This window comes from Canis lupus, chromosome 1, assembly GCF_011100685.1.
Source record: "Canis lupus familiaris isolate Mischka breed German Shepherd chromosome 1, alternate assembly UU_Cfam_GSD_1.0, whole genome shotgun sequence".
Classification (NCBI taxonomy): domain Eukaryota; kingdom Metazoa; phylum Chordata; class Mammalia; order Carnivora; family Canidae; genus Canis; species Canis lupus.
In genome coordinates this window covers 100607042-100620715 of record NC_049222.1, presented here as the reverse complement: position 1 = coordinate 100620715, position 13674 = coordinate 100607042, and the positions used below count along the sequence as shown (strand labels likewise).

At 45.7% G+C, this 13674-nt stretch overlaps 1 protein-coding gene across 2 annotated transcripts in view; it reads right to left on the bottom strand.

Moving 5' to 3' along the window:
- ZNF606 (zinc finger protein 606) overlaps positions 1–13674 on the bottom strand; it is a 71114-nt gene extending 57440 nt beyond the window's left edge. Inside the window, exon 1 of one of the 2 annotated variants that reach the window (XM_038527455.1) lies at positions 13509–13674. The gene's annotated coding sequence lies outside the window, so the exon portion shown is untranslated. Of the gene's footprint in view, positions 1–181; positions 1750–13508 lie in introns of those variants that run through there. The other variant, XM_038527456.1, reaches the window with a different exon arrangement.

Below are 13674 nucleotides of genomic sequence, written 5' to 3'. Positions count from 1 at the left end.
TGGGGCTTGAACTCACAGTCCCATGCTGCAGAGTGGCATGCTCTACAAAATGAACCAGCCAGTGGATTCAGGCTGTGCTGTTCGAGGAAAAATCCTCCAGTGACTCCACACTCCCGGCTAAGTCAAACCCACTCTGCCAAGACTCCAAGCAAATAAAAAGTGACATGGGGAATAGCCTCACCCACAATGACCAGGTATCTTAAGGTCTCCAATATTATGTCTTGGTACAAGGTGCACTGGGTAGGGCCCAGCAGTCCCGACTCCTCCAGGGTGAAGTCCACTGCCACATCATGGAAGGTTACCTGAGCCTGAAATGACACCTACATGTCTGCTGAGCCATGGCCCTTATCCCTGCAGAGTTCCCAGAAGAGCAGGGTGGGGCTATGTGGGAATGTGAGGATGCACCCAGATACAGGGAGACGTCTTGAGAGCAGTCCGGCTTCTGACAGATACATCTGAGTCTTCCTGGGGGGCGTCAGAAGTCTGCATCAGCCATTTCAGAGGGGAGCCCCCGTCACACTAAAATGCTTACCCCTTCATATCTCACCCGTTTCTTGATCAATTTGTTATCTTCTACAAGACCAAGTGTAAAGTTCCCTTTAGGATTTCCTTCCTTTTTATACCACCAGGCATTTGAGAATGATAACGTTAATATTGGCCAATAGTAATGTTAACATTTGCCAAGGTCTCTCTTTCCACACTGGGCGCTGTACTCAAGTCAGCACTTTACCCAATGGAAATTTTCTTAATCCTCACAACAGTCTTAGGAAGCAGTTCCCACTTCCCGCGGTGGTTTTTGTTTTTTCAAACAAGAAGCCTGAGCTCATACAATGCACGTCTTGGAATCATGGTGACGGTGGCTTCATGAAGACGAATTGAGAGATGTTCCCTCTTTTAGACAAACTATTGCAGGTGATATAAAGCCAGGAACTGTTTTTGTCCCTTACACGTGTGGTGGCTGAAGCCATCCGGAGTCTGGGCGTGTGATTTTCCCGCTGGGAGGTTTTCTTGGATCTCTACTGGTTTCCCGACTTCGCAGAGGCAGGAAGGGCTGCAGGACTGCCAAGGTTTCCGTCCCGTGCGTCCGGGACCACGGGCCCCGACTCCTACCCGAGCCTCGGGCGCAGATTCTAGCGCTCGGCGGGCAGGGAGGGCGCGTGGCCAGGCACTAGGGGCCCCGCAGCCATCGCCTCTTCGACTACGAAGTACTCACGGAGCCACCAGCAGCCCCACCAGCTCCCTCCAGCGCCCGACGGCCTGGAGCAGACGACAGACCGCCGGGGCTCGGAAAGCTGGAGCTCGGCATGCAACGAAGCCTCTAGGGTCCGCCGAGGCGCCGGGGAGGAAGCGGCACTAGAACGACCAGGAAACTCCGCGCTGCCGACCCCCGCATAGCCCTTCGGGGAGTTGTAGTCCTGCGGCCGGAGCCACATCCCCGTCCAGCAGCCGGCACAACGGATCGTCCAGAGAGTCAGACCACGTTTCTCAGAAGGCGCGGCGGTGAGGGTGCCCACCTAATGGGCGTGCCCGACCGGGCCTGGGCTTGGGAGCGCTTGTAGTCTCGGCTCTCTGGCTGGGCCTGGGCGGCAGTGAGGCTGATTTCTCTCACTAGAATTCCCCGAAACTACCGTCGGTCAGACTCCCGAGCTCCAGAAGCGCGCAATCGGCGGCTCCGGAGAGTTGAGGAAGCCTCCATAATCTTTTCTAAAATTAACTAGAATTCTTATTCTAGTTAAATTATTGGGAATTATAGTTACACTAGCTTTTTCCACCAGATGGCGGGCGTGAACACTCAGGGCCTCATACTATATCTCCCAGAAGACTCCGCGGTGCGGGAAAGTAGGCGTCACCTAGAAACTTGGCCTTCTGGGAGTTGCAGTCCATTATCGCAGGTCCTCGAGTCCTACGCTGAGGCACCAACTGCCGCGCGGGTTTGGGAGTGTTTGGGGGCCGCCCGCCCTCAGCTCCAGCTTTCAAAGATGCTGCCTGTCATACACCTACATGGGGACGGAGGTAAAGTAAGTGAGACAAAAACATTTATTAGCATGTTATGTCCGCCCTGGTGTTTCTTTTCATCGAGTAGGCATCCCTCACAAATCATCAGATTCTTCCTCATAAAATGGAATGTTTGGTCTTAGCTAAATCACGTGTTGTCATAACTGAGGTTTTCACCACGTTTATGTTTCCTTGACAAAAAAGGAAAATGAGAAAAATCTTGTGGGTGGTTTTGTTCTCCGTTTGGAGAACTAAAATGTGGAGAAACTTTCCCATGCCGACAACTGGAATTGTCAAACTGCTGAGAGCAAACCTAGGTTTGGGAAGGGAGGCACTGACAGAACCCTGGGTCACTTTCCTTGTAGACAGACCTGCTCTCCGCTCTCTTGGCGGCACGTGTGAGGCAGAGGGGGGCATTTCTTCCACTCCAATCTGAGCCCTGGCTCATCCTGTGGAAGATGTTTTTCACCCTTTCACCTCACAGCCATTTTCTGCACAAGACGGATTCACCAACCCAATGTTCTCTATGCTCTTCTTGGTGGTTCTTTAAGGAGTTTGCAAAACCCCCTATTTAAAAAGATTTATTTATTTTAGAGAGAAATAACGAACAGGTGAAGGGGCAAACGGGGAGGGAGAGGGAGAATCCCAAGCAAAGGCTCCAGGCAGAGCGGAAAACTGGACTTGGGGCTGTATTTCAAGACCCTGAGATCAGGACCAGAACGGAAACCAAGAGTCCCATGCTTAACCAACTGCACCACCCAGGCATTCCCAAAATCCAGGGCTAGTCTCCCCCCCACTCCCCAGCCACTCTGCCATTTTGTGTTATTTGAAAGCAAATCCCAACCCATTTTAACTACAATATGTAATGCAAAGTACCATTTTCTAACGTAACCAAAATTCCATTATCAAAATTTTAGAAAAAATAACAACTCTTGCACTATTGAATATTCAGTATTCCAACTTAAAAGTATCTCCACTGTTTTAAATGGTTTGAGGGACATCTGAGCGGCTCAGACCATTAAGTGTTAGGACTCCTGATTTCAGCTCAGGTCCTGATCTCAGGGTGGTGAGATCCTGGTGAATCTGCCTGGGGCTCCAGGCTCAGCAGAGAGTCTGCTTGAGATCCTCTTTCCCTCTCCCTCTGCCCCTCCCCCCACTCATAAATGCGAGCGCGCTGCTCTCTCCCCGCCTCTCCCTCTAAAATAATTAAATAAATCTTTTTTCAAAAATTAAAATTAAAAAATAGTTTAATTTTTTTTAAAAGCAGGATATAACAAAAGGCCACACTTTGGAATATAGTAATTCCCTTTTTTTTTTTTTTTTTTGCTAACAGCTTTATCAAAGTATTCACATACCATAAAAATCACCTTTTTTGTACTGTAGAATTCAGTGGTTTTCATATTCACCTATTTGTGCACCCATTGCCAAAATCAATGTTAGAATATTTCTTCCCTCCAAGAAGAAGAACTGTACTTCTTAGCCTTCACCCACCAATCCGTCCTCCCGCAGCCTTAAGCAACCATGAATTGACTGTCTATGCATTTGCTGGTTTTGGACATTTCATATAAATGAAAGCATACAATACAAGGTCCTTTGTGACAGGCTTCTTGCACTCAGCATAATTTTTCAAGGTTCATCCACATCATAGTTTCAGTAGCTCATTCCTGTATTGCCAAATCACATTCAATTGCATGGATATGGTATATTCTGCTTCTCCAGTCATCAATTGAAGGACACTGAGTTGTTTCCACTTTTTGGCTGCTCTTAACATTTGTGCACAAGTTTTTCTGTGGACTTATATTTTCAATGCTCTTGAATATCTAAAAGTGGATTTACCAGGTTATATGGTCACTCTACGTCTAACCTTCTGGAGAACTTCCGGAGTTTTTTCCACAAGCAGTTGTACTATCTTACATTTCCACCAACAGTGGACAAGGGTTTAAACTTCTTCAACAATACTTGTTATCTTTAATATTGTTATTATCGTTGTTATTATTATTATTACATCTGAGCCTTTTCCAAACTTTCTTATTTTTATTTTTTTAAGTTTATTTATTTAAGTTTATTTAACCAATCTCTATGCCCAGTGTGGGGCTTGAACTCACATCCCTGAGATCAAGATTCTCTTGATTCCATTCTCTTCCAACTGAGCCAGCCAGGCACCCCTCAAACCTTTTTATTTGTGAAGATTTTCAACAATGCCTACAAAGAGAATAGTAAGTGACCGACCATCCATTGTTCAACATCTTGATCTAGCAGTTGTTAATATTTTGCTCTATGTACTTCATCTCTCAATTGTTTAAGTTTCTTTCAAGCCAGAGAAAAATAATGAGCCCAAATCCGGTGGTACCAACGTCTTCAGTGAGGACTTACTCATGAGGCTCTGTTCAAGATGCTTTCTCTGGGGTTCCTCACTGTGCCTTTCCCACTAAGTCCAGTATCCATGCCTTAACCAGGCTAGAATATTCTGCTCAGGCTTCAGCAGGATGATGCAGCACTTGGGACTGAAGATGCTATCCAGAAGCCCTGCAGTGGGGGCCAGGATGAAGATCCCCACAGCCACAGTAGCCTTCTCCAGGAGCTGTGGAAGGAACAAGGGGCAAAAAAGCCTTCGAGATGCTGCAGGATACAGCATCAAGGAACTTGATCTTGTTGAAGGCATCAGGCAAACCTCTGGCCAGGAAGGCCAAAGAGAAACCAGTTACATGGAGGGAGAATCCCATGGGCTCTCTATATATTCCATTTATTGATTCATTCATTTATTCTTCTTTTTTTTTAGCTTTACTGAAGTATAACTGACAAATTATAAGATATCTGAAATATACATCATGATGATTTAATACATGTATACATTGTGAAATACATTGTGAAAGGGCTCCTCCCATCGAGTTAATTAACACATCCATCCCCTCACATATTTAATTTTCTTTTCTTTTTTTTTTTATGATAGTCACACAGAGAGAGAGAGAGAGAGGCAGAGACATAGGCAGAGGGAGAAGCAGGCTCCATGCACCGGGAGCTCGACGTGGGATTCAATCCCAGGTCTCCAGGATCGCGCCCTGGGCCAAAGGCAGGCGCCAAACCGCTGCGCCACCCAGGGATTCCCATATTTTTTTTTGTAAGAACATTTAAATTCTATTCTCTTAGGAAATTTCAGTTATACAATGTTATCAACTATATTCACCATGTTATACACATTGGATCCTCTACTGACTGACTTGTGAACTGTTTGTAGTCACCAATGCCCAGGTGGGCCACATTAGCCTCTGAGGCACATCCTCACTATATTTGGTTGAGTTTTTTTTTTTTTTTTTTTAGATTTTTATTTATTTCAGAGAGAGAGCACAAGGAGAGGAGCAGAGGGAGAGGGAGAAGCAGACCCTCACTGAGCAGAGAGCCTGAAGTGAGACTCCATCCCAGGACCCCAGGATCATGACCTAAGCCAAAGGCAGACACTTAACTGACTGAGCCAGGTGCCCCTTTATGGGTTTTTTAAATGGTTCATTTTTTATAGTTAATTTTTGGAAGTAGTAGTAATTGTTCTTATTAGCAGTAGTTTTGGGCTGAATTAGGTTCCCCCCAAATTTGTATGTTGAACTCCTACCCCAGTATCTCAGAATGTGTCTACATTTGGAGACAGGGCCTTTAAAGAGGTAATTAAAGTAAAATGAGGCCATCAGAGTGGGCCCTAAATCCAATGTGACCAGTGTCTTTACATGAAGAGGAGATCAGGACACACATACACATGGAAGGATGACCATGTGAGGACACAGGGAGAAGATGGCCACCTACAAGCAAAGGAGAGAGGCCTTGGGAGAAACCAACCCTGCTGATACCTGAATCTTGAACTTCTAGCCTCCAGAAATATGAAAAAAAATAAATCTCTGTTGTGTGAGCCCCCTAGTCTGTGGTATTTTGTTGTGGTGGCCCCAGATGCCTAAGATGGCAAGTTTTACCAATCCTGCCACACTTCCTTGGAAGATTTTTTTTTTTTTTTTAAGATTTTATTTATTGGGCAGCCCGGGTGGCTCAGCGGTTTAGCGCCGCCTTCCCCCCAGGGGCTGATCCTGGAGACCCAGGATCGGGTCCCACATCAGGCTCCCTGCATGGAGCCTGCTTCTCCCTCTGCTTGTTCTCTGCCTCTCTCTCTAAATCTCTCTGTGTCTGTCATGGATAAATATTTTTAAAAAAAGATTTTATTTATTTATTCATGAGAGACACACAGAGAGAGAGGCAGAAACACGGGCAGAGGGAGAAGCAGGCCCCATGCAGGGAGCCCGATGGACTCCATCCCGGGTCTCCAGGATCATGCCCTGGACTGAAGGCGGCAATAAACCGCTGAGCCATCTGGGCTGCCTGAACGATTATTTTAAATCACTGCTCTGAACCACAATGACAGAGCTGGTGAGGATGAGCATGGTGGGAGGCAGAATAATGCTTTTACCCTAAAATCTCCAGACCCAATCCCTGGAACTTGTGAATATGTTACCTCACATGGCAAGAGAAACTTTTCAGATAGGATTCAATTAAGGATCTTGAAATGGGAAGATTATCTTGGACTGTCCAGATGAATCCAAAGCCATCACATGAGCCCTTAAAAGTGGGAAAAGAAGGAAGAAGGATTGGACAGAGAAACATGACTGGAAAAGGTGGGAGAGATTTGAAGCATGACAGGGACTGAACTCACCACTGTTGACTTTGAAAATGGAGGGAGACCTTGTGGTAGGGAATGGGACCTTCTGGCTGACAACCCAGAGAAAATGGTGTCCTCAATCCTACAACTGCAAGGAGCTGATTCCTGCCAACAACCCAAAGGAACTGGGAAGCAGATTCTTCCCCTAGAGCAAAGACATGGCCCTCCAGACACCTTAGTTATAATGAAGTCAGACTGGAGAGGCACCACAGATTCAGCAAATGAAATAAGCTCTCAGGTAGGTCTGATGGTGGCAAGCCTGGTAACAACTGTGGGCAGTGGTGCCCTCTAGTTTCTCTGAGGCACCTGTGTAAAGAACACAGGTGCTCACCTCCCCACTCCACAACCTCCCCTTGGAGGGCTAGTGGGTCTACTCAGGACTCGCAATAGAATGGTCTGACTCCCTGACCCTACCTCCCACCTCCGGCAAGAGTCATGGAGAGGGAAGCTAGGGGCGAGAATGCCTTTGAGAAAAATGTTGGAGTGCTGGGTCTGCCTCCCCAGAGGGAGAGCAGTGTCCTGCCCTCTCAGGCCAACCTTAAGGGACTTCATGAGAATCCTCTGAAAGTTCAGCTTGCCCCTGGGTTTGAGAGGGCCAGAACTAGGAGCCTGATGTCACTTGGAAAACCTGAAGGCCGACAATGACTGGAGGCGAAGGACAATGAGGTTGCAGTGGAGGGAGTCACGTGTCTGGCTTCAGGGGTGTCTGGGAGCCAGAGCAGACACCTGGACACACCTGCCCTAAGATGGCAAGTGACTATGTCAAGAAACAAAATTTTCTCCAATATTTTCATTTTTGATGGTAAGTAAAATGCCTTTCCTCCCCTCAGAGAAGGATCTGGTTATGGACAAACAACATAGCTGATGTATCAGGCCCAATTTAGAGCTCTGGCCACCTTCCGCATCAAGTAGTTCTTGGACAACAGGCCTCTGAGTTCCCTTCTGGTTTTAATTCACCGGGACAGGGGTGATCCGTGCATCCGGGCCACTCATCTGGAGCTCCTCCTTCATCAAGTAGGACATAATTCCATCCCCTGAGGAGGCTTGTGGGTCAAAAACATCTATGTGGACAGAGGAACAGGTCTTTGACAGTTTTCTTTTTTTTTTTTTTTTTTTTAACACTTCTTTTTTTTTTATTATTTATTTATGATAGGCACACAGTGAGAGAGAGAGGCAGAGACACAGGCAGAGGGAGAAGCAGGCTCCATGCACCGGGAGCCCGACGTGGGATTCGATCCCGGGTCTCCAGGATCGCGCCCTGGGCCAAAGGCAGGCGCCAAACCGCTGCGCCACCCAGGGATCCCCTTTGACAGTTTTCTGCACTTGAAAAATGTCAAATTCTAACTGTGTTCATTAACATCAAAGGCAATCTCTATCCATTGAGGGTCTTGAAATGCATCTTCCTGAGAGGATGGAGAAGCCAAGGGAAGGGAGGGTGATGTCATAGATAGGACAGGGACCATCCATAGCTCTATCCAAACTGTCACAGGCCAATGACTCTGTGACCCAGGTGACTTTCCCAGCAAGGCCAAGTTATCCCCAAGACCCATGAAAAAATATTTTAATTTTACCACTTGTAAAATCAGAAGAAAAAAATGGATAAAGTTATAATAAATATGTAATAATGAATGCAACCTGGATTGTGTTTGCCTTGATAGCAAGGCAGTAGTAAAATATGATTTTTAATATTTTTTTTAAAGGAGGAAAGGACCAGGACACCTGGGTGGCTCAGTCAGTTAAGCATCTGCCTTCAGGGCAGCCTGGGTGGCTCAGCGGTTTAGTGCCGCCTCCAGCTCAGGTCATGATCCTGGAGTCCGAGGATCGTGTCCCACATCGGGCTTCCTGCATGGAGCCTGCTTCTCCCTCTGCCTGTGTCTCTGCCTCTCTCTCTCTGTCTCTCATGAATAAATAAATAAAATAAAATCTTTAAAAAAAAAAAAGGTATCTGCCTTCAGATCAGGTCATGATCCCGGGGTCCTGGGATGGAGTCCTGAGTCCCTCACCAGGCTCCCTGCTCAGTGGAGAGTCTGCTTCTTCCTCTTCTGCTGCTCCCCCTGCTCCTCTGCGGGCTCTCTCAAATGAATACATAAAATCTTTAAAAATACATAAATAAATATTTTTGAAAAGAGAAAGGACCCACAAAAGTCATAGTGAAGCTCTGGTACCAGGGACTGTGGCCACAGACTACCTTCCTCAGCCTCATTACCCCCCAGCAGAGTCCAAACCCCATCAGGCCTACACAGACCCGCCTCCGCTGGATTGCAATCCTGTGTCTCCCATGCCCCCTCTGCCCTAGCCATGTGGCTACTCTTGCCCATTCTCTCTGAAGAGCCCCAACTCTGTCCTGCCTTCCAGGCTTGGGCAGAGTGCAAATCCTGCTCTCAGCCCTTCTCCAACTCATCCACACTTTGCTCTGTCACCTACCAGAGGGCAGTAATAAAATCAGTGATAAATATGGTATACTGTGTTAATGTAAAGGTGCTCTGGTCTCAGTGGCTCAGCTGATGGGCCACCTTCTCCACCAACTGAAGGCAAAGGTTGAGAAAACCCAGTAGGAATTCTGTCTCCCACTGGATTCTGGGCCCTCTGTACACCTCTTACTTGCCCTTAACCTCTTCTCCTCCACAAGAGACTTCCTTCTGTAGAGGAAAGTCAATAAAACAAGTCAACACAAATGTAATCTAAAAAGTAAAACATGTCAGGAAGAACATAAGCAGAGAGGACTTGAGAGAGCTATCTGAGGCTGTTTTAGTTGAGGTGGGTGGGGAAGCCTCTTTGAGGAGCTGATGTTAGAGCTGAGGCCCCATCTGTCATCTGGGGGAAGGATATTCCAGATAAGGCAAAAACTCAACCATGTAATTCAGGGGTCAATGAACCACAGCCTGGAGGCTAAATCTGGCTTTCTGCCTCTTGATAAAGTTTCTTGGAGGGGTGCCTGGCTGACCGCTCAGTTGTTAGAGCATGCAACTCTCAACCTCAGGGTCATGAGTTTGAGCCCACATTAAAAAAAAAAAAAAAAGTTTTACCGGAGTACAGCCAACCATGTCTTTCTATATATTCTTTCTGAATGCTTTCATGCTACAACTGCAGAGCTGAGCAGCTGCAACAGAGACCATATGGCCAACAATACCAAAAACATTCACTACTCGGCCCTTTGCAGAAAAAATGTTCTGGCCTCTGTTGTAGAGATTTTTTCACTGGTGCAAAATAATCCACTATGTGAATAGAGCACAATGCATCCCTTCTTCTCCAGTAGGTGTCTGGCCTGAGCATCCCTAAGTGGGAAGATGTTAGGCCTGGGGTGTGCAGATGTTCAACTGAACTAGAAGATGCCAAAATGTTTTCCAAAACTCAAATATCCACAAATATTTCCTACAAAAAGTTTTAATATTTTGTGTTTGGCTTCAAGTCACAGATACACCTGGAGTTGATTTTTGAGTGTCATACAGCCACATTAGATCTTCCTACAGCCCCAATAGCTCTGCTTCTTTTTATTTTTAAATATTTTATTTCTTTATTCATGAGAGACACAGAGAGAGAGGCAAAGACATAGGCAGAGGGAGAAGCAGGCTTCCTGCAGCCTGATGTAGGTCTAGATCCCAGGACCCCTGGATCATGACCTGAGCCAAAGGCAGATGCACAACCACTGAGCCACCCAGGCATCCCTGCTTCTTTTTAATAACATTTTTTATTGATGTATAATTCACACAGCATAAAACTCAACCATTTAAAGTACATAGTTCAGGGCAGTCCCAGTGGCGCAGCAGTTTGGCGCCGCCTGCAGCCCGGGGTGTGATCCTGGAGACCTGGGATCGAGTCCCACATCGGGCTTCCTGCATGGAGCCTGCTTCTTTCTCTGCCTGTGTCTCTGCCTCTCTCTTGCTCTCTCTGAATGAATACATAAATAAATCTTTAAAAAAAAAAGTACATATTTCAGTACTTTTTAGTTTATTCACAGGGTTGTGAAACCATCACCACTAATTCCAGAACATTTTCATTACCCTCAAAAGAAACCTCATGTGTATTAGCTGCACTTTCCATTCCTCCTCCTTCCAGCCCCTGGTAATCACAACAGTTTGGCTTCTAGCTAACTTACTTTTTAAATTGAGATTTACCTCAGTGCCATTTGGAACAAAAGTTTCTGCTGCTTACAAAATGTTTGGAGAGGGGATCCCTGAGTGGCTCAGTGGTTTAGCACCTGCCTTCCACCCAGGGCATGATACTGGAGTCCCAAGATCAAGTCCCAGGATCAAATCCTCCACTGGGCTCCCTGAATGGAGCCTGCTTCTCCCTCTGCCAGTATCTCTGCCTTTCTCTCTGTGTGTGTCTCTCATGAATAAATAAATAAAATCTTAAAAAAAAAAAAAAAAAAAAAGTTTGAAGACCTTTGTCTGGTACCAGACTGCCTCCCAGTGGATCTAGCATTCAAGTTGGCTAAAGATGATGCCTTTCACTCTGGCTCTAGAAACAAACTAAGTAAATGTCCTCTCAATAGCAATTTCCTAGGGTTCCTAGCAGTTATAAATGAATAAATAAGGCCAAAACATCAGGCCAATTTCAGCTACTAAGAAAATGAGCCAGGGAACTCAGTCACTATAAGTGCATAAATTACAAGATGAAGAATAAGCCCTCAGCACTTGGATTTTATTTTCCCATCTGTGGCTTCTGCACACAGCAAGCACTTGCTTGAATACCATACTCAGGGACCAGCAGCTAAGGGGAGAGGAGATGGAGGCAGAACCCTGACCACCCAGCTAGGTAGCCCCCTGAAAGTTTCTAATTCCATGCGTAGTTTTATTTTCTCTAAGGCACACTGCCAGCAAGCATCTGCTTTACTTGTTTACTGGTGTGTAAACTGCGAGCCCTCCAAGTCCAAAGTCCCATCAGTCCTGCTCACTGATATGCTCCCTCATTCCCCATTGCTGTCCAGTGGATAAAGAGCATTCAATCCTAGGCTCCTGGAGCCTTGGTGTCCATCGAAAGATGAATGGATAAAGAAGATGTGGTTTATGTATACAATGGAATATTACTCAGCCATTAGAAACGACAAATACCCACCATTTGCTTCAATGTGGATGGAACTGGAGGGTATTATGCTGAGTGAAGTAAGTCAATCGGAGAAGGACAAACAGTGTATGTTTTCATTCATTTGGGGAATATAAATAACAGTGAAGGGGAATATAAATAACAGTGAAAGGGAATATAAGGGAAGGGAGAAGAAAAAGACTCCTAACTCGGGGAAATGAACTAGGGGTGGTGGAAGGGGAGGAGGGCGGGGGGTGGGGGTGAATGGGTGACGGGCACTGAGGGGGGCACTTGACGGGATGAGCACTGGGTGTTATTCTGTATGTTGGTAAATTGAACACCAATAAAAAATTAATTTATTTAAAAAAAAATCCTAGGCTCCTGGAAGTGCAGTTCGCATCTCCTTTGTTAGGTCCCCAGTCCAACTCACATCCTCTTGCTATCCCATCTCAGCATTGGGTAGCTGCAGCCACCCTGTGCCCAGCCCTGGAGCTGTGAAACCTCCTTGAATTGTTATCTTACCCTCAATCTGAATTTCAAAAAAATAATAACTTCAATATAAGTATATTCCAAACATGCTATTGTAATGTGCTTATACTAAAATACAGCATTAGTATTTAGAAGAGTATTTAGAATTATAATTTAAATATGTCCCAAATACACTATTGAGACAAATAATAATAAAATAGTTTGTAATTAATTAAATTAAAAATTAATTAATTAATTAATTAAAATAGTATTTAGTATTATTATTTAGTATAAGTATATCCCAAATGTGCTAGTGGGATATAGTTATACTAAAAAAACTATTCATCTGAAATTCAAATTTAACTAGGAGCTGTCCCGTATTTTTGCTAAATTTGGCAACCCTACTCTGACACATACATGTATCAAAAATTAGTTACGCTAAATATATAGTAAAAGGCTTTTTTTTTAAAGATTTTATTTATTCATGAGAGATACACACAGAGAGGCAGAGATACAGGCGGAGGGAGAAACAAGCTCCATGTAGGAAGCCGGAGGTGGGACTCCATCCCAGGACTCCAGGATCAGGCCCCCAGCCGAAGGCGTCGCCAAACCACCGAGCCACCAGGACTGCCCAGTAAAAGGCTTTTAAAAATGTAATACATAGAGATACACTTATTCCAAAAAACTATTTTTTGCTTACCTGGAATTTAAATTTAAGTGGGCATCTTGCATTTTTATTTACTAGATCTGGCAACCGTACTGTGGACATAGCTACTCTGAGAATTACGAGTACTACTATGAATATATTTCCTAAGTTTTAAAAAACACACTAAATATGAGACACACTAATACTAAAAAACCTTGTTATGAAATTCAAGTCTAGCTGTGGCTCTTGTATTATTTATTGGCTAAACCTGGCCATTCCTATTCTAGGACATACTCCATTAAAATAGACCTATCTTAAACTTTTTTTTTAAAGATTTTATTTATTTATTCATGAGAGACACACAGAGAAAGAGAGGCAGAGACACAGGCAGAGGGAGAAGCAGGCTCCACGCAGGGAGCCCGACGTGGGACTCGATCCCAGCACCCCGGGATCACGCCCTGGGCCGAAGGCAGACGCTGAACCACTGAGCCACTCAGGCGTCCCTAAAATAGACATATCTTAAAATACGTTAACATAGTCAATGTGAGACTGTTCTGTAGTAAAGCAGACACACACACACGCACTGTAAACGACGAATTTCCGGCCTGCGGCCGGCCAGCTCCCACAAAGCCAGGGCCTTACAGCAGCGCTCAGGCAGCCCCACCCACTCTCCTTCCTTACCCGGCTCCGACGCGGCGTGCCCCTTTGCCATGGCGACCGAAGCAGTCCGGGGTAATTCGGAGGCACTGCGGGGGCGAAGGACCATCCCAGGCCGCTTCCGATTGGCCAGCGAAGCCCGGTCTTTACTACTCCGCCCCCGCGCCGGGGAGTCCCGCGACGCGTGACG